Raw genomic sequence first — 24392 nt, forward strand, 5'->3', positions numbered from 1 at the left:
TTCCTTTTTTCCAGAGTAGCAAAGGGGGAAAGGAGAGGGAGTAGGAGAAGGAAAGGGGGGGGGGGCTCCGCCCCCACCTGTTGTCCAATTCAGATTGGCAAGGGAGGGCACGCTCCACCTCCTATGGCTGGGCCTCTCTCCTCCACTAAGGCCCATCTTGGCCCATTACTCTCCCAGGGGGGTTCCGGTAACCTCCCGGTACTCAGAAACTCATCCGAAACTTCCTGAAACATTTCTGGTGTCCGAATGTAACCTTCCAATATATCAATCTTTACCTCTCGACCATTTCGAGACTCCTCGTAGTGTATGTGATCTCATCCGGGACCCCAAGCAAACTTCGGTCACCAAAACACATAACTCATACTACAAATCGTCATCAAACGTTAAGCGTGCGGACCCTACGGGTTTGAGAACTATGTAGACATGGTCGATACACATCTCCGACAAATAACCAATAGCGGAAACTGGATGCTCATATTGGCTCCTACATATTCTACGAAGATCTTTATCGGTCAAACCGCACAACAACATACGTTGTTCCCTTTGTCATTGGTATGTTATAGATTCGATCGTCGGTATCTTCATACCTAGTTAAACCTTGTTACCGGCAAGTCTCTTTACTCATTCCGTAATGCATCATCCCGTAACTAACTCATTAATCACATTGCTTGCAAGGCTTATGGTGATGAGCATTACCGAGAGGGCCCAAAGATACCTCTCCGATACATGGAGTGACAAATCCTAATATCGATCTATGTCAATCCAACAAACACCTTTGGAGACACCTGTAGAGCATCTTATAATCACCCGGTTACGTTGTGACGTTTGATAGGACACAAGGTGTTCCTCCGGTATTCGGGAGTTGCATAATCTCATAGTTAGAGGAACGTGTATAAGTCATGAAGAAAGCAATAGCAATAAAACTTAACGATCATTATGCTAAGCTAACGGATGGGTCTTGTCCACAACATCATTCTCTAATAATGTGACCCCATTCATCAAATGACAACACATGTCTATGGTCAGGAGACATAACCATATTTGATTAACGAGCTAGTCAAGTAGAGGCATACTAGGGACACTTTGTTTTGTCTATGTATTCACACATGTACTAAGTTTCTGGTTAATACAATTCTAGCATGAAAAATAAACATTTATCATGATATAAGGAAATATAAATAACAACTTTATTATTGCCTCTAGGGAATATTTCCTTCAGTAGCCTTCTTCTCAACGGAGAGCTTGTGATGATGCGCCCTCGAGGACCGTGGTCATGTGGATGTCCGCCGTGAGTGGAAGAGCTGATCTCGTACAATTTAGTCGCTAGATTTGGTTTTTGACCCTGGGTTGAAACAGTTTGAAACCAATTTGTTTGTGTCCAGACCGAACCAAACTAATCCAGTAATACGCAAAACCCAAATCACACCAGATTATGTTAGGGGCTCAGCTCATTCAATCCAATCCAAAGGCAGTTTGTAGAAAAACTGAACTGAATCTAAGGTTTTAATCAAACTATTCCCAGGTTTAAGGCGGCCATCCAACGATGTCCAGATACATTTCAACAATTGTTGAACCAATGAGACGAAATTCATGCAAATCAGGCGGATTTTTATATAAATCGGAAGAGATTTATGCAAACAAGATGGATTTCATATAAACATGACGAAATTAATTACATTACATACATACTTTAACTAAAAGCGGAGCTCGTCAGACTCTGGAGGTATAATTTCGGACATACTTCTATTCTAAAACTAAACTAAATAACCGCCAGCACCCGTTCCTCATGTCTGGCCATGAGCCTCGTGAACTGAAGCTTCACCTTCTCCAATTCTGCCTCAGCGCTCTGCAGCTCCCCTCCGGAGCCCCTGGAAGTGAAACTGTCCGCCTTCACGTTGCCTTCAAGCGACTAACCGGCCGACGATGCTCAGCCCACCAAGCTTGGCTTAAACAGAAGGGGAGGAGCCGTTGCCTTCTTGGAACCCGAGCAGCGGTGGCCTTCTTGGAACCCGAGCAGCGGCGGCCTATCGTGCGCTACTGTTCCTCGCTGCCAGCGGCACTGGCGGACGTGTCGTCTTCATGGTCGTGGCAGCGGGGCGCGGCCGCGGTGGAGTCGGCGATGTCCTCCGCGTCGTCAGTCTTGCCCCACACCTCATCTGCCGCCTCGCCGAACTCCTTGTAGGTGGCCTCCAGTTCCGCCTGACGCTGGCAGTATTGTCAGCCGGCGAGGCGGATGTCGCGAGCGGAGCGGTTGGACTCGAGCAGCGGGGCTTGCTCCGCCACGTCCGCATCCGACGCGATCTCCCTGGCGGCGCTGAGCTCCTCCTCCGCCTGCTGGTGGTCCTGGAGGAGCTGGTGGTTATAGGCGGCGTTAGCCTGTGCCTCCCGGAACTGCTCCTGCTGCACCATGTCCATATAATGGGCACAGACCTCGCCGATGATCATGGTGCAATGCACCGGCAAGGGTGGCGCCAGATCTTCCTCGGCCACGTCCTCCATTGGGACGCCGTCGGCCTCCGGCCGGCTGCCTACCGGCCTGCCAGCCAGCAGCAATGGCGGCCATCTCCTTCTTTTGCTCCGACGACAGTTCGCCCCACAGAGCTTTGGACTGCGAGGAGGCCATGGTGGGAGTGGTGCAGAAGAGGAGAAAAGGACCGGAGGAGGATGAATGCGACTATGGCCAGGGTCACAATTTATATAGCGGGCGAGGCGGCAATGGTGGGCGACAGAGGGATGGACGGGTGGCGCCAGAGTAGCGGCTTCGGCGACGTGTGTCATTAATGCGGGCAGCAGACGGACGACCGTGGTGTCGTTTTAACACGGAGTAGTCGCGTGCACCGAGAAGCGGTGCGGTTGGTGCTCTCTTGGCCGGCGCGCCGCTTAAATGCCGGTGCCAGTGAGAGGTCGTGTCCGCTTTGGCGGGCATGAATGCGACACTGACGCTATGGAGCGGTGCTGACCGTTTCGGGCAAGAAGCGCGCGGGCAAGGGAGGGGGTTTGGGTGGGCCAGCGCAATCAGACGCGGACTTGGTAGCGGCCCGGACGCCTGCAAAGCCCCCCACAGTCTCCGGTTTGCGAAAAAAAACACATCCGGGCCGTTGAGCGGACCGATAAATGCCCGCCTTGAATGATTTCCGCGGTCCGGACGTATGCAGGCGATTTGGGGGTCAGGCGTTGGAGATGCCCTAACTACCTAACAACATGTTTTATTCCTAAAGGTGCAATATTTTTTTTATGAAATAACTATCTGATAAACCACATCATTCTTAATTGATCTTGAATGACGAAAATTCTCTATCTTATAAAGCACCACTCTCTCGAACTTTGTTTTTCCTATGGGGAGTGTACTCGCTGATGCGATTTTTGTTCCAACATGGTTTGTGAGTGTAGATAAACGATAATAAAAAAACATTGTACAAAAATTACATGACAATGGAGTTCCCCTTATTATTACATTTATAATGCTTCATCGGCCACGGGTCAACAATGAAAGAAAAACAAACAGAGTAATGGGAAGGCTGGTGACGACCTCAATCAAATTCAAGCTGGTCTCAAGTACTACAATTGCAGCTCAAACTAAGTGGACTCTCATCATCCAAATTATAGTAATGTTGGTAGGCTTCAGCACATAGCACGCTATGCCAAACCCGCAGAAACCAAACTGCAATGTTTTGTCACCAAATTGTACTATTACGAGAACACTCCAACAACTTTCATTATTCAGTAAGTTCAGAAAACAACTACACAGACACACCAGAGACCGGGAGTGCAAAGCTGCGAAGCCTGGCCTCTCATCTCCTCACCAGAGTCTGCAGGGCGAAGTGCTTGCTCTTCTCCTCATCTCTCTACTAAATCCTGATGGACCAGTGCACGACACCGTCCCACTTCCTCGGGGCGAGCTGCTCAACGAGATTGATGGTCTCGACAACCATCTCGAGCACGTTGGGCAGACGACGTCAGGTTCTATGGGTTGTCCAATCGTGGGTTCCTATATATGTGAGCTCTTTGGTGAGTGCCACCATTTGAGATGGGGAAGGCCCTTTTCGGTAGTGCATGGATGGTGGTGTGGCACATCCGACCACTCTGAGGGCACATCAAGGCACACCATTGTCCTCTACCTTGATCTCATTGCTTCAGCGGTCGAGTGTCGTCATTTTCAACTTGTGTGTATCCTTTTATTTGTTGCTTGCTAGTTCTTTCATGGTTTTTGCAAGCTTATTTCTTGTGTACCTTGTATATGGTCAACTCATTTAGGGTCCTATTAATTTCAAGTCGGGCAAAATGCCGTTTGTCTAAAAAGACAAACAATGGCCATTCGTAGCTGGTTACGGGATGCGTTGCCACTGTAGATGTGACGTCTTTGTAATCTGACTTGAAACATATCCATAATGCTCTGTCTTTTGTAGTGCAGTGCATGGAATTGTTGAGTTGAATTGTGTTCAGATAGATGGAGTCAAGTGTATGATGTGGTTGCGCAGTGTCTAAACCACTTTATGGTACCTATAAATCTATCTATCCACCAAACCTACTTATCTTTATAATCCGTACGAATTAAGATGAATAAATATCTACTGCAGATAAATTTCATTCAATGAGTAAATCCATACCAACTTGTCTGACATATAGTGCATTTCCTCTCTCTACATATATGTCTTCGAAGGATACCATGCAACAAGTGGCCCATGTAGTGAAGCTAGCAAACGATGCAACATATTATTTGCTTGTCTTGTGTTGGATTTTGCATCCCCCCCACCTGAATATCACATCTTTGAGACATAAAAAATTCAGGAATATGACAATACAATAACTTCGGGATGAGAGGCATTGGGAAAACAATTCATCCTATCGCCTCCTTTTCATCATGAGAGTTTCTCGTCGGCTTAAAAGTGATGAGTTTTAAGTATTCAGTCAATCTCCCCGGCAGTGTCGATCTTCATTTTCTAGATTCGGCATCAACGAGGCCCACATGTACACTCCTTACATCTAGGGATTTTGCTAGCATGGGAACGGCTGCCGCCAAAGCTTAATCTACTGACTTACTTCCTCAATGTGGACATCACCTGGACCACGTTGAGGTCCAGTGACTTCTTCCTCAATGCGGTCATCACCTGGACCAATCGGTCGAAGGAGGGCAGCATGCTTGACTTGATTAGTCTGTATAAGGCGGTTGCCTCCATGAACCCAAGATCAATGCAAATAGGCACCACCGGGGGACCATCTCATGTTTACTACATTAATCGTGTGATTATTGACATGTTTTGAGATTATCCCATTTCAGTGTAGATAGAACATTAGGAGTATTTGGATGTAGGCCACTTAAGCTAAACCTGGATTTGAATCCACATCCTCCTACTCAAACATGCTCTTATGGTTCCAATAGGCAAATATCAAAGAATAAAATGCATCCAGGCACGTTGTATATATGTCAACTTTGTAAATGAGAATCTCACTATGTCAACAGCACAATAATTAGTCGAACAATCAGACACTAGAGTTCAGTTTATTTCACACTTCCAAAGCAAGAAAAATACAATATTTCCCTCGCAAAATAAAAAAGAAAAATACAATATTTGCATAAGTATATACCGTGTGCTTCACACAAAACATCAATAGTTTATCAATGTACATACACAAAACGAAAGTGTTGGGCGGACGACACGCCATGCACGACAGCTGAACGACGCAGAATCCAACCGTCGACTGCACTTCATCCATGTGCATGGACGGACTGATATACATGATCGTTCGCAAATCGTTCGCACACCGTCGTGTGCATAGCATCGCTCTACACAAAATACCAAGAGAAATTTCAACCTCCATAAAAACTCTGTGAGAAAATGGCACGTCAGTTCAGAAGCTCGAAGAAAGGTTGTATGCAAGGAAGTTTTAATTGTTCACTTTGATGTCACATAGATAGGCCAACGCACAGTGAATGAACGTAACAATGGAAACTAAAGAGGAGCAACCACACCCTGTGTTCCCGCATGATTTCTGAGTGTGGAATAATGTTAATAAGAAATTGTCGGGCAAAAATTACAAGACAATGGAGTCCTCATCTTATTAAATTCGTACCGCTCCATATATTTAGTAATGTATAAGCCACATGTTAATAGTAAAAAAGCAAATAGAATAATGTGCCATATTTGTGAAGGTCTGCTGGCTGAACACTCTGGTGTCATGAAAAGCATGTTGTCATATGCCCATAGCCACACCATTAGCTATTGTGGTTATCATTGACAAACATGGTCATACACAAAATGGAAAGACCAACGAATCTCAGTAGCGCAATCTCAAGCACTACAACTGCAGCTCAAACTAGGTGGAATCTTATCATCCAAACTGTAGGAATGTTGGTACTTATAAATTGGATTCGGCGCAATAGCACAGTCTGTCAACCAACAGGAACCAAATTCCAATGTTTTGTCTGTAATGAGAACAACAATTCTCCTATTTAGTAAGTTCAATAAACACCTACGCAGACACAAAATTGGGAATGCAAAGCTGCACAGACTGACCTTTCATCTCCTCATCAGTGTCAGCAAGCAAAGTGCTTGCTCTTTTCAATCATTCCGACGGACCTAACTGCATCAGGGGAACATGGATCATTATGGACGAGTACACACGCCGTCCCATTTCCTCGTGGCGAGCTGCTCAATGTGATTGATGAACTTCGAAGATCGTATATTGCGCCGAGGCAGACAACATCGTGTTCTAATGTTCGCGCAATCTCGGATGAGTGCCACCATTTGAGCGGGGCGGGGGTCCTCTTCAATAGTGGATGGATGATACTTGACGACATTCAACATCTCGGGTGTAGACGAGGTCTACTTTCTCCAATGGATGTCTTGTTTCCACATCACGACACATTTCCCCGAAGCGGCTATTCAATGATTTTACTGTATGTGATCTTGCACCACAAAAAGAAAATAGATTTATTTTTTAGTATTTAGAATGATCTTGCGTCATAGATTTATTTCGCGGGTATAGACGACCCTGTGTATGAACAGTAAAATCATTATAAATACTAAAAACCTAATTTTTTTTTCTTTGTGGTGCAAGATGCTCATGTGCGTGATTTCCATGCAAAATTTGGTGAACTTTGGAGATTTGAAGAACTCGTGGCAAAAAAGAACAATTTCAGGTGTCTAAGGAACTTTTGAACCACCTGCCACCCCGTCCCCTCCTCCCTCCCTCCCAACCCTAGCTGCCCCTCCTCCTCACCCCCTCCCCTCCTCCCTTCCTCGCCGCCGCCTGAGGCAGCCGCCGGGCAAGCCCGGGGCGCCAAGGATGGTGGCGGCGGGGACTCGGTTGCCCTGCTCCTGTGTGGGGAACCCCGGGTCTGAAGTGGCGGCTTCATTGTCAAGGCACGGACGACTAACAGCCGTGCAGGTGGTGGATCCGGTGTCCCGGCCGCACGGGCGGCGGGATCCAATGATCGTTGGCGGCCGGCGGCGGCTTCTGCGGTGGTCGGTGTGCGCGATCTGGCGCCTCCCTTCCTCTCCTGTTCGGCGTGCGGGCCAGCATGGTCGGGCTGCGCTTCCTCTCGGTTGCCGGTTCTGTACAGGAGGTGCTGCTGGTGGCGGAGATCTAGTTCGGGCGAAATCCCTGGCCGTCCATGACCGGCCACGCCTACGGCGACGCCTGAGGGCGCCGTTTCCCTCCTTGGAGGCGTCTGTATGGACTGATCTTCTCACTTCACCTTCCCCTAGGTCTCCCGGGCGAAATCCCTAACTCTTTTGGGCGGCGGCGCCGTTCACGGCGCCGTTCCCTTCTTGAAGGCGCCGCTCTGGGAACCTTGGGATTGGGTGGCGCTTGTGGGTGGTGGGCGACGGCGGTAACCGTGGTGCATCTTAACTTTTCATGAGATTGTAGCATTCCATATTGTCCAACCCACTTTATATAGTATCTGTAAATCTATTTATCCACCCAATCTACTACTATGACAAATAAATATCCACTGCCGATAATTTCCATCCAATGAGTAAAGCCACACCTACTTGCCTATCATGCGTTCTTTCTCTCTATATATACCCGACGAAGGATGTCATGCAATGAGTGACCCGTGTAGGAAAGCTAGCAAACTATGCAGCATATAATTTTCTTGTATTGTGTAGGATTTTGCATCCACCCTCACCCAAGTATCATATCTTTGAGCCAAAAAGAAACACCGGAATATGACAATATTTTGGGATGAGCGGCATTGGGAAAACAGTTCAACGTAGCTGACTTCATTGCACTACAAGAGTTTCCCTTTAGCTTAGATCTGATGAGTTTGGAACCTTCGCTCCATCTTCCCAATTGTGTCTATCTTCTTTCTCCTGGTTTGATACCGACGAGGCCCAGCCCTTCATCTGGTAGTTATGTTGGTGAGGGCCCTGGTTACACGCTGACAGTGGCCACGCCGAGCTCAATCTGGTCACTCCTTCCTCGGCAAGTTCCTCGCATGGTTGAATCAGTCAAACAAAGACGACGGATACGACTTGCTGAGTCTGACAAAATGGCTGCGTGCCTGAGCCCGAGACAAACGATTAGAATGGACATCATCGAGGAACTGTCTCATCTTTACTAGAGGAATCATGTGCTTACTGATTTGAGATTTTTTTCCCAAATACGCAAGTTGCATATCATTCCATTGATAGGTTGGGAGAGAGTACGAGGGTGAGCGTCCTAGGCATCGTACACATGAGATGGCGAGCTAAGCACTAATTGAGCAGCGGGGGAGGGAGGATGCTCAGCCTCAAAGTTTACATCTTATGTTACAAGAATGATCCTATCGAGCCCTTTGGCGCCGGCTCTTGCCCAGATTTTCGCCTCCTGTTGTATATCCTCGATAAGCTTGTTGAGATTTTAACATTTCACCTTAGGAGTATTTGGATGAGGTAGGTTGCTTAAGCTAAACCTGGATTTGAATAGTATCCTCCTACCCAAACATGCTCTTATGGTTCCAATACGTAAATATGGAAAGAACAAAATGCATCCAAGCACGTGATATGTCAATTTTTTTAATGAGAACCTCACTGCAGCAAAAGCATTCTATTTATTTCACACTTCCAAAGCAAGAAAAATACAACGTCCGCAGAAGTATATACTGCGTGCTTCATACAGAGCAACGATGGCTGGTCAATGTACAAATGCAGAATACCAAGAGAGAGGTTTTCAGGCTCCATAGAAACTCTGCATGAAAAAAGGCAGATCGGTTCAGAACCTTGAATAAAGATTGTATGCAAGAGTTTTAAAGCACCAGAGAAGGAGGTTGTAATTGTTCGCTTCACATAGCAGGGCCTGTTAAACATATATGGCGCACACACTTTTTTGGAACGAAGACGCCAGGTGCGTCCGGCTTTAACTTAATAAAGCCCACAACAAGCAGTGTAACATGACATAAAGACTAAGTACAACACCAAAAGCGAGACCGGCCCTCGCTAGGATGAAATCACTGAAGTTCAGGCGGAAGTTTAAGCAAGCCACTAACGGATTACAAGGCAAAAGCCCGTAATGAGCGCGCAGGCTCGTCAAGCCGCAAAAGGGACCACGTCCTAGACCGTGGTCGAAGGCTCCCTAGCCAGCACATACACTTGCAGCAAGCGGTCTTGGGCAGTCTTGATCATCTCAGCATCCTTGCGCCTCCCCAACGGACTCCACTTCTGCAAGAAGAGATTGCATTTGTAGATAATATTAGCCGGGTGCGAAGGAAAGCATCCCTCGTGGTAAGCTTATTTCTAGTTAGCCATAAAGCCTAGAGTAGTGCCCCTACACAACTCCACATAACCCGCTAAGCGGGTCCCTGAATCGCGTCTAATAACTGTGATAGCTCTGCAGCCGATCGAGGGTCCCATTGGACACCCGCCACGGACCGGACTGTGCTCCATGCAAACCTTGCAAGCGGGCATCGAAAGAACACATGATTGGCATCCTCGGGTGCCCCGCACAGTGCACACGGGCCGTCGGCCGGTCCATTACGCTTGGCTACGTTCAGAGAGGTGGGGAGTTTATCGCGGAACATTTGCCATAGAAATAGTTTGATTTTCAGAGGCATCCGTGCACACACTTGCATACATGACAGAGGAGATCTCCAGAGGTAGTTTAGGAGGTAGTTTAGCCGGACCTTATTCTGTTGTAACCAAGTCTATCTCCTTCTCTTTCTTCCTCATCAAGTTGTATATCTGATTCTCCCTTATCTCTTCAACCGATCATGTATGCGCCTCAGGGTTATTGCGCCCCTGCTATATAACATGCAATACGTCGCCCGAACTAGGGTAATTAAGACGTTTACGCCTATCGCACAGGGCCTACGCACAGTGAATGAACATAGTACAATAGCAACTTGGAGCAGCAACAACACCTTGTGTTCTAACATGGCTTGTGAGTGTAGATATACCTGGCAATGGAGTTCCCTTATTAGAATTATACTGCTTTATCTATTTAGTGATGTAAGCCACAGATTGATAGTGTGAAAACAAATTGAATAATGGGCCATTTTTGTCAAGGTCCGATGACCAAAGACTCCATTGTCATGAGATCAGTTATGTCATTATAAATGATAAGCTTGCAGTCATATGCTCATAGCCACACCTTTTTTTAACTATGCGGGTTTTCATAAAGATGCATTCATACACAACAGGATAGACAAATGAATCTCAGCAGCGCAATGTTGATGAACTATCTAACATTCCACTATCTTAGCTCTCATCATTATTTGGAAATGCTGTCCCGATAAAACAAAGTAGAGCAGTGATCAACTAGTTATGGAAATGCTTATAACAGGGAACTCTGGAACAGACTCTCAGGTGTGTGGCTTTCATGGCTCTCCTTTCTCCTTCCTCCCCCCTCCCCCGCGTTGTCCCTCCCCTGTCCCTCCGCCTCCGCCCCTTGCCCCTCCGATGCCGACCTGGGCTCTGTTCCCCCTTCCCCCCTCGCGTCTGGTTCCCCCCTTCCCCCGCTCGCTCGTCGGTGGCGCGCTCTCCGCCCCCCCGGTCCCCGCTTGGATCTCGCTTCTGGGTTCTCGCCTCCGATGAGGATGGCTCGTCTACCGAGGCCCCCTCCCCCCATTGCTCGCTGGCAAGCCCAGGGCGGGCCCCGTCCCCTTTCACTGCGCCTCGCTCCCGCAAGTTCGCTCCTGGTGGTTGGGGGCGGCCGGTGGCGGCGCCGTCGTCTGGTATTGGTTGGGTCCGGGTTTCTCGTCGTCGGCGCAAATCTGGTAAGGATTCCTGTTTCTCTCCTGGGCCGGGGATTTTGGGTGCCGCTCCAGGTGGGGAGTGCTCCTCCTCTCCCTCCTCTGCTAATGGCTCAACTTCTCCGTCGTCGGCGGTGGTGTTGCCGGGGCGGGTGGCGGCGCTGGCTCCGCTTACCCTAGATCTGATCTCCGCCTCGTTGACTAGTGGGTCGCGGGCCGGACCGTCTGTTGGGCCTGTTGGGCCCCGCGCTCTTGCTCTGACATGTGTGCCCACCCCCTCCTCTTTCGTCAGTTGATGAATTTCCCCCTCTTTTTTCTGCGGGCCCGGTGCGGCCTCCCGCTGTGTTGGTTTCCCCCCCTCTCCAGGCCTGCCTGGCCCGTCGGGCCCAGGTGGGCACGGCTCGGTCCGGGTATATATGGATCCCACGCGGCTCCTCTTTCCCCCTGCTAGGTTTTCCGGCTTCCGCCGCTGATCTGCGTCGCCACCGTTTTCCCATTCGTCGCCTCGTTAGATCTAGTCCTCCTCCTCCCCTTCTCCTTTCCTTTGACGAGGTGCTCGCCATGGATAAGTCGCGGGGCTCGTCTTGTGAGGCGGTCTCGGGCAGCAAGCGCTGGCGGGAGGATTCACCGGGCTCTACGGTGGACCTGGAGCTCGAGGCTTCGCTCCGTTCCAAGTTGGAGGCGAAGCAGGCGGCTCGTGAGCAGGTGGCTCGCGACCGCGCGGCCTGGCCATGGGCCCGGAGTGGCTGCAACGCTCGGAGCGGGAACGTGCGCCTGGATCTGGTCCGCAGGGGTCCGGATCTGGCCCGTCTCTCTCTCCGGCGGTGGATCCATGGGAGGCGGCGGCGTATGGTGGTGGGATCTCATCCTCGTTGGGCTCCCTGCCTGTCCCTGGCGTGGGGCGCGGCGCGCCTGCTCCGGCCCGTTTCCCCCCTCCCTCCCGCCCGGTTGGCACTGGTGCGGGGCCTCGCCCGTCGCCCCGGTCCTTTGCAGGGCCGGTGCGGAGGCCTGCCGGCCCTCTTCCGGGGACCTCCTCCTCCTCGGGGGTGGGGGGCGGGCTCCTGCCTCCTCCTTCCTCCCTCCTGCAGCCTCGTCCCATCTCATCCAACCCAAGTAACCCATCTGCGCTCACCTGCTTCGCTTGTCATAAGGCTGGTCACTTTCAGTCACGATGCACCAACCCCCCGTTCTGCCTCATATGCCGATCTGATGGGCACCTCACTATCAATTGCTTGAATCGCCAGAAACCTCCCTCGATCCTCCAGTTCGGTTTGGGGCTTCCTGGCTGCGCCTTCTTGCTTTTGATAGCGATCTTCCTATCCTGGAGGCGGCCCCCTCGCTTTCCAATGCTGCCATTGTTACTGTGAAGGATCAAAAGATTTCGTCTCAAAGTTTGCTCGAAGGGCTTCAAATCTGGGACGTTGAAGGGTGGGATTGGCAAGTTGATCAAGTGTCTGACTATGAATTCTCTGTTGTGTTCCCTTCCAAAGATTGCCTGTGGATGATTGCCTCGTGCACTAGCTTCACCCTCCCCCTCAATCAATTGGTGGCCTCTGTCAAGCCGGCCTCGTGCAGTGGTAAAGCGGTTGGTCCTCTCTCTCAGGTCTGGGTTTTGGTTGACGATTTGCCAGCAGGACTTCGCTCTTCCGCCTTTCTCATGGCGTTTGGTGTTCTGATTGGGAAACATGTGGAGGTGGATTTGGAGTCTCTGAATAAAGTTGGTCCAGCTCGGATTAAGATTTGGTGTGTGGATCCGGTTTGTGTTCATGGAGCTATCGATGTTTTCCCCTCTCCCAATGGTGTCAGGCTCCGGGTGCGGGTGGAGGGGGCGGCTGCTTTCCAACCCCATCCCCCCTCCTCCTCCCTCTAACCCCTCTGATAAGCATGATAAGGAGGGGGGTGGTTCTTTGGGTGGTCGTAATTAGAGTGATGGATCTAACTTGCATTTCACCCAATCTGAGTGGGATGGTTTGGCTGAGTCTGAGCGGGAGTTGTTCCAATCCCAAGCCCCTTCTGGCATGGCTCCCCGCGAGCCAGTGGCGATCCCCCTGCTGATCCTCTGATGCCTGTTGCTGACAATGTGCTTTTGAAGAACGTTCATGTGTCGGCTACCCCTATTTCTGGGGCCTGCTCCAACCTCCCGGCTCGCCCTATTTCTCCCACTCGCTCTGCAATTGAGGACCTGCCAGCTTCCCCTAGGCGTGATGAGGTGGGAGCCCAGTCTAAGAGGAAGAAGAAGTCATCAGTGCGCAAGTTTTCGGCTAAGAGCAGGAATTCATCGGGCTCTAAGCAATCCATGACTGGGGTCTGCCACCGCCTCGACAAGGACCTCGGATCGATGTCTCACTCGGGTACCATTCCGGCGTCTCCCGTGGCTCGCTCTCCTGCGATTTGGTCGCCCGCGTCCACGGCTCGCAAAGGAAGGTGGGTTGCTGATTCGGGCGGCTCTATCATGGAGCGGGCGGAGAGGCGGCTGCTGCTAAGGATCTCCCTCCCCCAGGTATTCATCTTGGCACTTCTGTTTGTTCCTCCCCGCCTCGACTTGTTTTACCGTCTCTTTCCGATGATCACTTGTCAAATATTATGTCGGATGTGGGAGTGGCGGTAGATCCCACGGTTGGTTCCCCTGGCTCTCTTCTTGCCACTATTCGGGCTAACGAGGTGGCTCAGGCGGCCATCGCTAAAGCTAAAGAGGCCGTTGTCTCTTTGGCTGCTGATTCTATTGGTATCTGGGCTTCGGATGCGGGTGTGGAGGTTGGTAGTGGCCAGCCCCAGCCTAGCTCTTCTAGAAGGGGCCCTGCAAAAAGATCTAAATCCTGCGTGGTTCCTAGCAGGTCGAGTCTTCTCATTAAGAATATGTCTTATAAATGAGAGCCTTATTCTGGAATATTAGAGGTTTCGGTGCTAGGGGGCGCCGAGACCAAATTAAGGACTTGGTGCGTGCGAATAATATTGATTTGGTGGGGCTCGTGGAAACCTTTAAAGAATCTTTTCCCCCAATGAGCTTTCTGCTATTGCAGGCATGGATAGATTTGATTGGCATGTGTTACCTGCTTCGAGTCATTCGGGGGGGGGGGGATCCTGATTGGCTCCAAAAAAGATATGTTCGATTTCGTTGCTTTTGATCATGGGGTCTTCTGGGCTAGCACAGTAGTTTGTCACAAAGCCCTTAATACTTTGTGGGAGTTTATTGTGGTGTATGGGCCGGCTGATCATTCGTTGTCGTCCTTATTTCTAAATGAGCTTTCTGTGAAGATTGAGTCTTGCAACCTACCCATGGTTATCAGTGGTGACTTCAACCTCCTCCGCTTTCCTTCTAATAAAAGTAATGATAACTTCTCTTGGCCTTTGGCTAATGCCTTTAATGACTTTATCAGCACCAACGCCATCCGTGAGCTCCCTAGGGTTGGAGCCCGCTTCACTTGGTCCAACCACTAGGCCAACCCGATTAGATCTGTTCTTGATAGAGTGTTCATGTGTCCCAGGTGGGATTCTCTATTTCCTCGGGCCTCCCTTGTCGCTAAGTGCATCGTTGGATCTGACCATACCCCTCTTCTTCTTGATGATGGAATGACCTAACTTAGACCCCCTGCTAGATTCCAATTTGACGCTTCATGGCTGCTTGTCGAAGGTTTTATTGATATGCTGGCCTCGAAGATCTCCCTTCTTCTTTCCTCTAATGCTCATTCCTTTGGTCCTTTAGACATCTGGCATTCTTGTTCCTACAACTTGCGCAAATTTCGTAGAGGCTGGTCTCGTAATCTAGCTGCTGAGGAGCGTCGCTCCAAAGATTTCCTTGAAGCCCAAATCTTGGCTCTCGATCTTGCGGCTGATTCCTCTGGGCTATCTGGCGATGGGTGGTCAGTGCGATATAACCTTGAGGCCGCCTTGATGCAGTTGCATCATCAGGCTGAGATTTACTGGCGCCAGCAGGGCACGCTTAACTGGACTCTCGAAGGTGACTCCCCCATGACTTATTTCTTTGCCATCGCGAACGGTAGGAGGAGACATTGTGGTATTAACAGCACGATTATCAATGGAGTGCGTTCTTTGGACCAATCTGTAATTTTATCTCATGTGGTGGAGTTCTTTTCTCCGCTGTTAGGGGCCAAACCTCCTTCGAGCTTTTCCATTTCTCCCACCCTTTGGAACCATAGTTTGAAAATTACGGCCGAAGAGAATGACTCGTTGATGGTTCCCCTCTCCGATCAGGAAATCTGGGATGTTGTGAATTCTGCTAACCTGAATGCCGCTTCCGGGCCGTACGGCTTCTTGACCCCTTTCTTTCAAAAATTCTGGCCTCAGTTGAGGCAGCTGGTTTGCAGTGTTATCTAGGGTTTTTGTCTAGGAACTATTGATATTTCTCGTCTTAATTACGCTGTTATCTCCCTGATCCCCAAGGTTAAAGGTGCTGAACTGATCTCCCAGTTCCGGCCTATTGCTTTGATTAATAACTTTGCCAAATTCCCTGCTAAGGGCTTTGCTAATCGCTTGTCCCCAGTTGCCCACAGGGTTATCAGCCCCTTCCAGTCTACTTTCATCAAAGGTCGCTTCATTTTAGATGGCATCCTTTCTCTTCATGAAATTGTGCATGATTTACATTCTCGTAACTCTAAAGCGATCATCCTAAAACTAGACTTTGAGAAAGCTTATGACTAAGTCAGTTGGCCTTTTCTCAGGCAGGTCCTTCTTGTGAAAGGCTTTGACGGATCTTATGTGCACCGTATCATGCAGTTGGTCTCAGGTGGCCATACTGCGGTTTCTGTGAATGGTCATATTAGTAACTTTTTTGCTAATGGCAGAGGCCTTCGTCAAGGGGATCCTGCTTCTCCTGTTTTGTTCAATTTTGTGGCCGATGCCTTCTCTTGCATACTCTCCAGGGCGGCCCAGTATGGTCATATCTTGCCGGTGGTCTCCCACTTAATCCCTGATGGGGTCACTCACTTGCAATACACCGATGGTACTATCATTATGGTTGAATTGAATGATGCTTGCATAGCCAACCTTAAGTTCATCCTGTTATGTTTTGAGGCGGTCTCCGGCCTGAAGATTAATTTTTTCCAAAAGTGAGGTCCTAGTTACTGGTGTTGATGATTCGGAAGCCTTGAGAGTGGCTAGGTCACTAAACTGCTCCTTGGGTTCCTTCCCCTTCAAATATCTAGGACTTCCAATTTCTCCTGTCATGCTTCATGCTAAGGACTTTGCTCCGGCTGTCTCTAAGGTGGGAAACAGGGTTCTTCCATGGCGCGGGAGATATAACACCAACGCGGGCAAAGTTTCTCTCATTAACGCCTGTCTTTCTTCCCTCCCTATGTTCCTTATGGGCTTCTATCTATTATCGGCTGGCATTCATGCCGGTTTTGACAAGCACATGGGTGCTTTCTATTGAAATGCAGCTGATAACAAGCGGAAGTATAGGTTGGTTAAGTGGCAACTAATGTGTAGGCTTAAAAACCTTGGGGGTTTAGGCATTATTAACACGCTGGTGATGAAAAAATGTTTGTTAATTAAGTGGTGGTGGAAAATCATGACCAGTGGGGCCGATTCTTTATGGTATTCCATTCTTAAGGCTAAATATTTCCCTCAATCTAGTCCTTTGTTTGCCGCGGCTAGGCGTGGATCTCAATTCTGGAAGAACCTTGTCAAAGTCAAACCTTTGTTCCTGGAACATGTTAAGTTTATCGTGGGTAATGGTACCTCGGTCCGTTTCTGGCATGATTGGTGGTGTGGGGATTCTCCTCTGGCTGTTAGTTTCCCGGTTTTGTTTTCGTACTGTCGGAAGCCGGATATCTCCATCACGGAGGTGGCGACGAATAATTGGGACTTGGCCTTTCACCGCTCCCTGTCTCCTGAAGAGTTGGAAGACTGGCAAAGTCTCTCTGCCTTCTTTCCTTTGCTCTCGGAGGCGCCGAATTCTGATGTTTGGCCCCATTCGGCCTTTGGCCGGTTTTCTGTTAAATTGTTATACTCTAGGCTTATCGGTGGTGCCTCTTCGAATAGATTTTCTTGCGTCTGGAGATCCAAAGTCCCGCCTAAGATTAAAATCTTCCTCTGGCAAGCCTTTAGAGGTCGTCTCCCTGTGGCTAACCAAATTCAAAAATGTAACGGGCCGGGCTCGGAGTTCTGTGCCCTTTGCGGTGCTTTGGAAAACACGAATCATATCTTTTTTCACTGTGTGTTGGCTAAGCTGGTGTGGAGCTGTGTCCGGTCGTGGCTCCAGGTTACTTGGAACCCCTCTTCCTTCTCTGAGCTTAGAAGCCTCGCCAACATGTTGGTTGGGGTCACTAAGAGGGTTTTCTGGGTTGGCTTGGGTGCCATCTGTTGGGCTTTATGGACTATTAGGAAGAAATTTACTATTGAACATGTCTTTCCATCTAAGGCTGCTGACGTTCTTTTCAAATCATGTATATTCCTGCAGTAGTGGAGATTATTGACTAAAGAGGACGATCGGGGAGCTCTGGACCTGCTCATCTCCAAAATTCGGGCCTCGGCGTCCTACATCTCCGGGCAGGATCCTGACGTCTGACCTCGCTTGTCGTTGATTCGTCGTTCTGGTTGATGTGTGTCTTTTCTCTTTCCGGCCTGCGCGTTGAGTTTGGCAGGTTGCCATGTACCCCTTAAACTTTCGTTTGCCTGGTCCCGAGTCTTTGTTTCGGTGGATTATCCCTGTTTCGCCCCCTGTTGGTGTTTGGGCCTGTGACTCTAGCTTGTGGCTTTATTTATAAAGTCGGGCTTAGGCCTTTTCTCTAAAAAAAAGAACTCTGGAACAACATCAAAAGAAATGAATCTGTCTCTTCCCAGAACAAACAACTGCAAGAGGATAACATAGTGAACGAAAGCCCTAAGCCTGACGAAAAAAATCTTTATGCACCGGGTTGCGAAATTCACAAGGCCGTATAGTGGAGTATATTATTAGTACAAATTAATAGTTGGATACCAACGCCTTCCTCACAGATGGTAAGGACAATTAGAGTGAGCCCTCTAGCTGTATCTTGTGTTGACCTGCTAGACCAAGTTTGTCATATGTAGTGTTCGGACAGTTGAATCAGATATACTATCAACATCAGCTAAGCTTGGCTAGTCATGAACTGATGACCTCCATCAGATCCAAGCTAGTCGGGACTCGGAAGTACTTCAAATGCAGCTCAAACTAAGTGGACTCTTGGGGGTATCATCCAAACTATAGGAATGCTGGTATTTTATAATTGGCTTGAGCGCAATAGCACAATCTGTCAGACCAGCAGGACCAAAGTGTAATTGTTTGTCCTAAAATCGTACTATAGCTGGGAGAGGTAGCCCAAGGCAGGAGGCCTCGGCTCTTTCTCCTCCGGTCGGGGCGACGGCGCCTGCGCCTCCAGTGGCCATGGGAGGGGGAGGCCTGGGGCAGGCGGCCCTGGCTCCTCCTCCCTCTTCGGCGGTCAGGAGGACCCCGTCTCCGTCGACGACGGCGCCCATCTCAGCGCCGAGGGGTGGGACGGGAGGAGGGCTAGGGCAGGCGGCCCCTGTCATCCTCTCTCCCGTCGTGCCCATGGCCCTGGGCCTCGGTGTGGGGCACTCGTCCGAGGGGCATGGGAGCCCTCAGCCACTTCCTCCGGTAACCTCGGTTGATCCTTTGCGGGATTCCGCGCGGGGCTTTACTAGGGAGGAGGTCGTTGCTTTTGGCGGGATCCCTGACCTGGTCTCGATGGGGAGACGGATGAGTGCTCGCGTTCTGGAGCTTCCGGAGGTTGATGACATGCAGCAGAGGTGCGCTATGAGGGCGGCCAAGCTTCATGATGCTGAGATCTCTACTGGTATGTCCGTCAACATATCTAATTCTTTATTGCATTTTTCTAATGAGGAAATTATAAATAATGCAAATAATTAGGAGTTTCACTAGGGGCTACTGATAGTGAGATTTCCAAATCGGTGAATGATATGTTAGATTTGGAGGCGGAGCGTGCCTTAGAGACTATTTGTAATCTCGCAGCGGTAAAACCCATGAATGATGATGAGATCGATGCGTTAGGGGTCAGAGTACTCGATAACCTGCGTGCGGATCTAGCACCCTCCAATCATGAGTCTGAGGACGATGATGTGCCCCTAGATAATGCAGTTGTTAGTACCGCTGAGCCCGGTTATGAGGACCGGGTGACAGAACCTAGTAAACCAAAGCGCAAGTGGAAACAGAAGATTTATCCCGACTCTGCAGCTCGTAGGAGTGCTAGGATTCGGACTACTAAAAAATTTCATGATGAAATATGAGAGGAATCTTTTGGAATAGCAGAGGTCTGAAAGACTTGGCTAAAAGAAGGTTTCTTGCTGAGGCATCTCTGGAGCATCCTTTAGATTTTATTGCTCTTTCGGAAACTGGTAGAGATAACTTTGCGCCCCAGTTTCTTTCCTCTCTTGTGGGTGGTGTTGATTTTGACTGGGATTGCCTCCCTCCGCGGGGAAGATCGGGTGGTACCTTGCTGGGTGTGAGATGCGATTCGCTTGAGGTCCGAAGTGTAGTGATGGGAGACTTCGCGGTTAAGTTTTGAGTCAGGTCTAGAGTTGATGGGTTCAACTGGGCGTTGGTGGCGGTTTATGGTGCCGCACAACCCGAGCTTAAACCGGAGTTTCTGGCGGACCTTGTTCGAATGTGTGGGTCCGAGCAGCTTCCAATTTTAGTTGGGGTGATTTCAATATCATTAGGAGGAGAGAGGAGAAGAATAATGATAACTTTGACGGCAGGTGGTCGTTTATGTTCAATACCATTATTGAAAGCTTGGCTCTGAGGGAGATAGAGCTTTCTGGTAGGAAGTTTACCTGGGCTAATGCTATGCCAAATCCGACTTACGAAAAGCTTGATCGAGTTCTCGCAAGCGTGGAGTGGGAACAGAAGTTCCCTCTTGTTACGGTTCAAGCTCTCTCGCAGGGCGTATCCGATCACATGCCCTTGTTCATGGACTCAGGGGAGCCGAACCACGTGGGAAACAAGAACACCTTTTCATTCAAGATGGCCTGGTTCGAACGCGAAGGGTTCTTGGACCTGATTGCCAGGGAATGGGCTAAGGGTGCAGGAGGTAGGACTGCGGTCGAGCGTTGGCAGAATAAGATTAGGAATTTGAGAAGTTTCTTATGGGGTTGGGCTAAGCACCTTAGTGGGGTGTATAAGATTGAAAAGGATAGGCTCCTTTCTCTTATACAGACCCTAGACTTAAAGGCCGAATCCATGATTTTGCTGCCAGCTGAGCTTCAAGTTAAAAATGAGGCAGAGAAGAAGTTGAAAGAACTTCTCCGCGAGGAAGAATTGAAGTGGGCTTTGCGGGCTAAGGTCCGCAAAGTGGTCTAGGGGGACGCGAATACTCAATTCTTTCACTTGATTGCTAATGGTAAGCACAGAAAGAAGATAATCTTCCAGCTTGAACAAGATGAGGGCACTATTGTAGGACAGGACAACCTAAAAAACTATATAACCGAGTATTATAGGCAGTTATTTGGACCTCCGGAGGATAATTGTGTGTCCCTCGATGAGTCCAGGACTGAGGATGTGCCGCAACTTTCGGCTGCTGATAATGATATTCTGGTTGCCCCGTTCTCAGAAAGGAAGTGTTTGATGCTATTGCACAGATGAAAAATAATAAGGCTCATGGACCGGATGGATTCCCGGTCGAGTTCTACAAAAAGTGCTGGCACATTATTAAGGGGGATTTTCTACCTTTGTTTCATGATATGTTCGCTGGACAGCTTCACTTATTTCACTTGAATTTTGGAACTATCATGCTGCTTCCTAAGAAAACGGATGCTGTGAGAATTGAGCAGTTCAGGCCGACATGCCTTCTCAATGTTAGTTTCAAAATCTTTACCAAGGTCGGGACTAATAGGCTCACACAGATTGTGCATTCTGTGGTGCAACAGTCCCAAACTGCTTTCATGCCGGACAGAAACATCCTTGAAAGGGTGGTTGTCCTTCATGAAATGCTCCATGAAATCCATTCCAAAAAATTAGATGGAGTAATTTTTAAGGTGGATTTCGAGAAAGTGTATGATAAGGTCAAATGGCCTTTCCTACAATAGGCATTGCGTATGAAAGGTTTTGATGAAGCCTGGCGCCGCCAGGTTGAATCATTTACGCAAAAAGGGAGTGTGGGAATTAAAGTGAGTGACGATATTGGTCATTACTTCCAGACACATAAAGGCCTAATACAAGGAGATCCAATGTCCCCTATCCTGTTTAACATTGTGGTTGATATGTTAGCAATTTTGATAGGAAGGGCTAAGGAGAATTGTCAAGTAGGTGGCTTGGTACCTCATCTTGTTGATGGAGGTTTATCCATTCTTCAGTACGCTAATGATACAATCATATTTATGGAGCATGACTTGGCCAAGGCGAGAAATATGAAGCTGGTGTTATGCCTTTTCGAACAATTGACCGGGTTAAAGATTAACTTTCATAAGAGCGAGTTGTTCTGCTTTGGTAGAGCCAAAGATGAACAGGAGGCTTATAGGCAATTGTTTGGGTGCGAGTTGGGGGATTTACCTTTCTCTTACCTAGGTATCCCAATCCACCATCGTAAGCTGACAAACAGAGAATGGAAGTGCATCGAAGACCGATTTGAGAAGAAACTAAGTTGCTGGAAGGGCAAGCTCATGTCATACGGAGGCCGATTAATTCTGATTAATTCGGTGCTCACGAGTATGCCTATGTTTCTCCTATCGTTCTTTGAAGTCCCAGTTGCTGTCAGGAAAAGACTGGACTGCTATCGATCGCGTTTCTTTTGGCAGGGTGATGAACTAAAAAGAAAATACCGGCTTGCTAAATGGGATATCATTTGCAGAACAAAAGACCAAGGGGGTTTTGGTATTGAGAATCTCGAAGTAAAGAACAGATGCCTTCTTAGTAAGTGGCTGTGGAAGTTGTCATCTGAGACTGATGCCACGTGGGCGCAAATCCTTCGCAGCAAGTACCTACAGACAAAATCCTTGTCCCAGGTCACAGTCAGGCCGACTGACTCGCCTTTCTGGAATGGACTGATGAAAGTCAAATAATCCTTGTTTAATAGGACAAAGTTTTTCATTGGGAATGATGCCAGTACACGGTTCTGCGAGGATACTTGGCTCGTCGACTCACCCTTGGCCATTCAATATCCGTCTTTATGTCGTATTGTTCAATGACGTGAGGTGTTCGTTACAACGGTATTTCAATCTATCCCCCTTAATATTCAGTTTAGATGGTCGCTAGCGGGCAATCGTTGGGAAGAATGGCTCCGTCTAGTTAGAAGACTGATGGAGGTTCAACTTTCTCAACAACCTGATGAATTACGCTGAAAACTGACTAGGTCTAGAGTTTTCATAGTTAAATCAATGTATATTGATGTTATTAATTCGAACTCCATTCCTACCTCCAAGCATGTTTGGGCTGTCAAAGTTCCATTGAAAATAAAAGTGTTTATGTGGTTTGTTCATAAACAAGTTATTTTAACCAAGGACAACTTGATAAAGCGTAATTGTACAGGACCTACTAGGTGTAGTTTCTGTGATCGGGATGAGACGATCAAACACCTCTTTCTTGATTGCCCGTTGGCCAAGGTCCTTTGGCGGACGGTCCACATTGCTTTTAATATTACTCCACCGAATTCTGTCAACAACTTATTTGGGACATGGCTTAATGGGATTGAGCCTGACTTAGCGAGACATATTCGTGTTGGAGTTTGCGCTTTGTTGTGGACTATTTGGAATTGCAGAAATGATTTGGTTTTTAGCACAACATCACGTATTCACTTTTTGCAGGTTATTTTCTGAGCCACGACATTGATCCATTCGTGGTCGCTACTCACTCTGATGGAGGCCAGGGAGCATTTGGTTACTGGATCCATCCGCTGGGAGATGGTAGCTCGGGATATCTTCAACCGGTTTGGATGGCGGTCATGTAATAGGATAGGCAATTAGTTTACCTATCTATCTTTAGCCAGCCGGTTGTGGCGTCTTTGTCTGGCTAGTTTGTATTTCTAGCCCTTTTTGGCTCTGTGTGAGCTTTCGTTTCAGTTTTTTTATTGTTGGAGACTTTGGCACCTTGTTTGGAACCTTTTTATTTGGTTAATAAGATGGCCGTATGCATCACTCTGATGCAGAGGCCGGGGAGAACCCCCTTTTCGGAAAAAAGTAAGTTCAGCAAACATCTAAACACATCAAAGACTTTTTTTCTCGAATACGCACAAGCATGCGTATCATATATTAAAGAAAGAACACACACATCAGAGATGATTCTTAGCATTATCACCCAAAGTACTATGGGAATGTTAGAACATATAATTGGCTTGAGCATAATAGCACAATCTGCCAATACAGCAGGAGCCAAACTGCAATGTTTTATCACCAAATTGTATTCTAACAAGAACAACAATTCCCCTTATTCAGCAAGTGTTGGGCAAGCACCTATTCGGAGTTTCGGACACATCAGAGACTAGGAATGCAAAGCTGCAGAGGGAGACTGACCTCCCATTTGTGTCCTGATCAGAGTCATGGATATTCAAATGGAAGTGTACACGACGTTGTCCCACTTATTGGCGGCGAGCTCGCTGACGAGCTTGAGGGCCTCGGTGGTCGTCTCAAGCAAGCCGATGCAGACACTGGTGGAAAAACAGGCTTCCGTCCAGCCCCATAAGTCGCGAAGCTGTAGGAACCGCGACTAATGGGACCTTTAGTCGCGGTTCTGGAGGTGAACCGCGACCAAAGGCATGGGCCCAGGGCGCTCGGTGGCCAGCTGGCGCACGTGAGGGTCTTTAGTCGCGGTTGGCCAGGACAACCGCGACTAAAGGCCTTCGGGCACCTTTAGTCACGGTTTGCCAGGCCAACCGCAACTAAAGCCCCTCCCCTATATATACCCATCCAGCAGCCAACACTTAGCCATTTGGAGCCATTCTCTTCACAAGTGGGTGTAGGTTTGCTTTTGGTTCCTCTTATGCACATAAGGTTTTTGATGAAATGCCCCAAGAGCATGAAACAAACATGACATGAAGTGTTGGAGCCACACTCCTCGATCGCGGTTAGCAACTTGATGAACCTTTGATGTGTCATTGATAAAATATGCATGTGTGCAGTTCATTGTTTAATTTATATTGTTTGTAGCTAGTTAGTTTAACAAATGCATGATGGTTAATTATATATTTTATATTATAATAATGCAGATGAATCGGCAATGGATGTACGGTAACCGACTCTCCGGCGAGTTCACTACGGGTTTGAAAGATTTCCT

Source organism: Triticum dicoccoides, chromosome 1B (assembly GCF_002162155.2).
Source record: "Triticum dicoccoides isolate Atlit2015 ecotype Zavitan chromosome 1B, WEW_v2.0, whole genome shotgun sequence".
Taxonomy (NCBI): Eukaryota; Viridiplantae; Streptophyta; class Magnoliopsida; order Poales; family Poaceae; genus Triticum; species Triticum dicoccoides.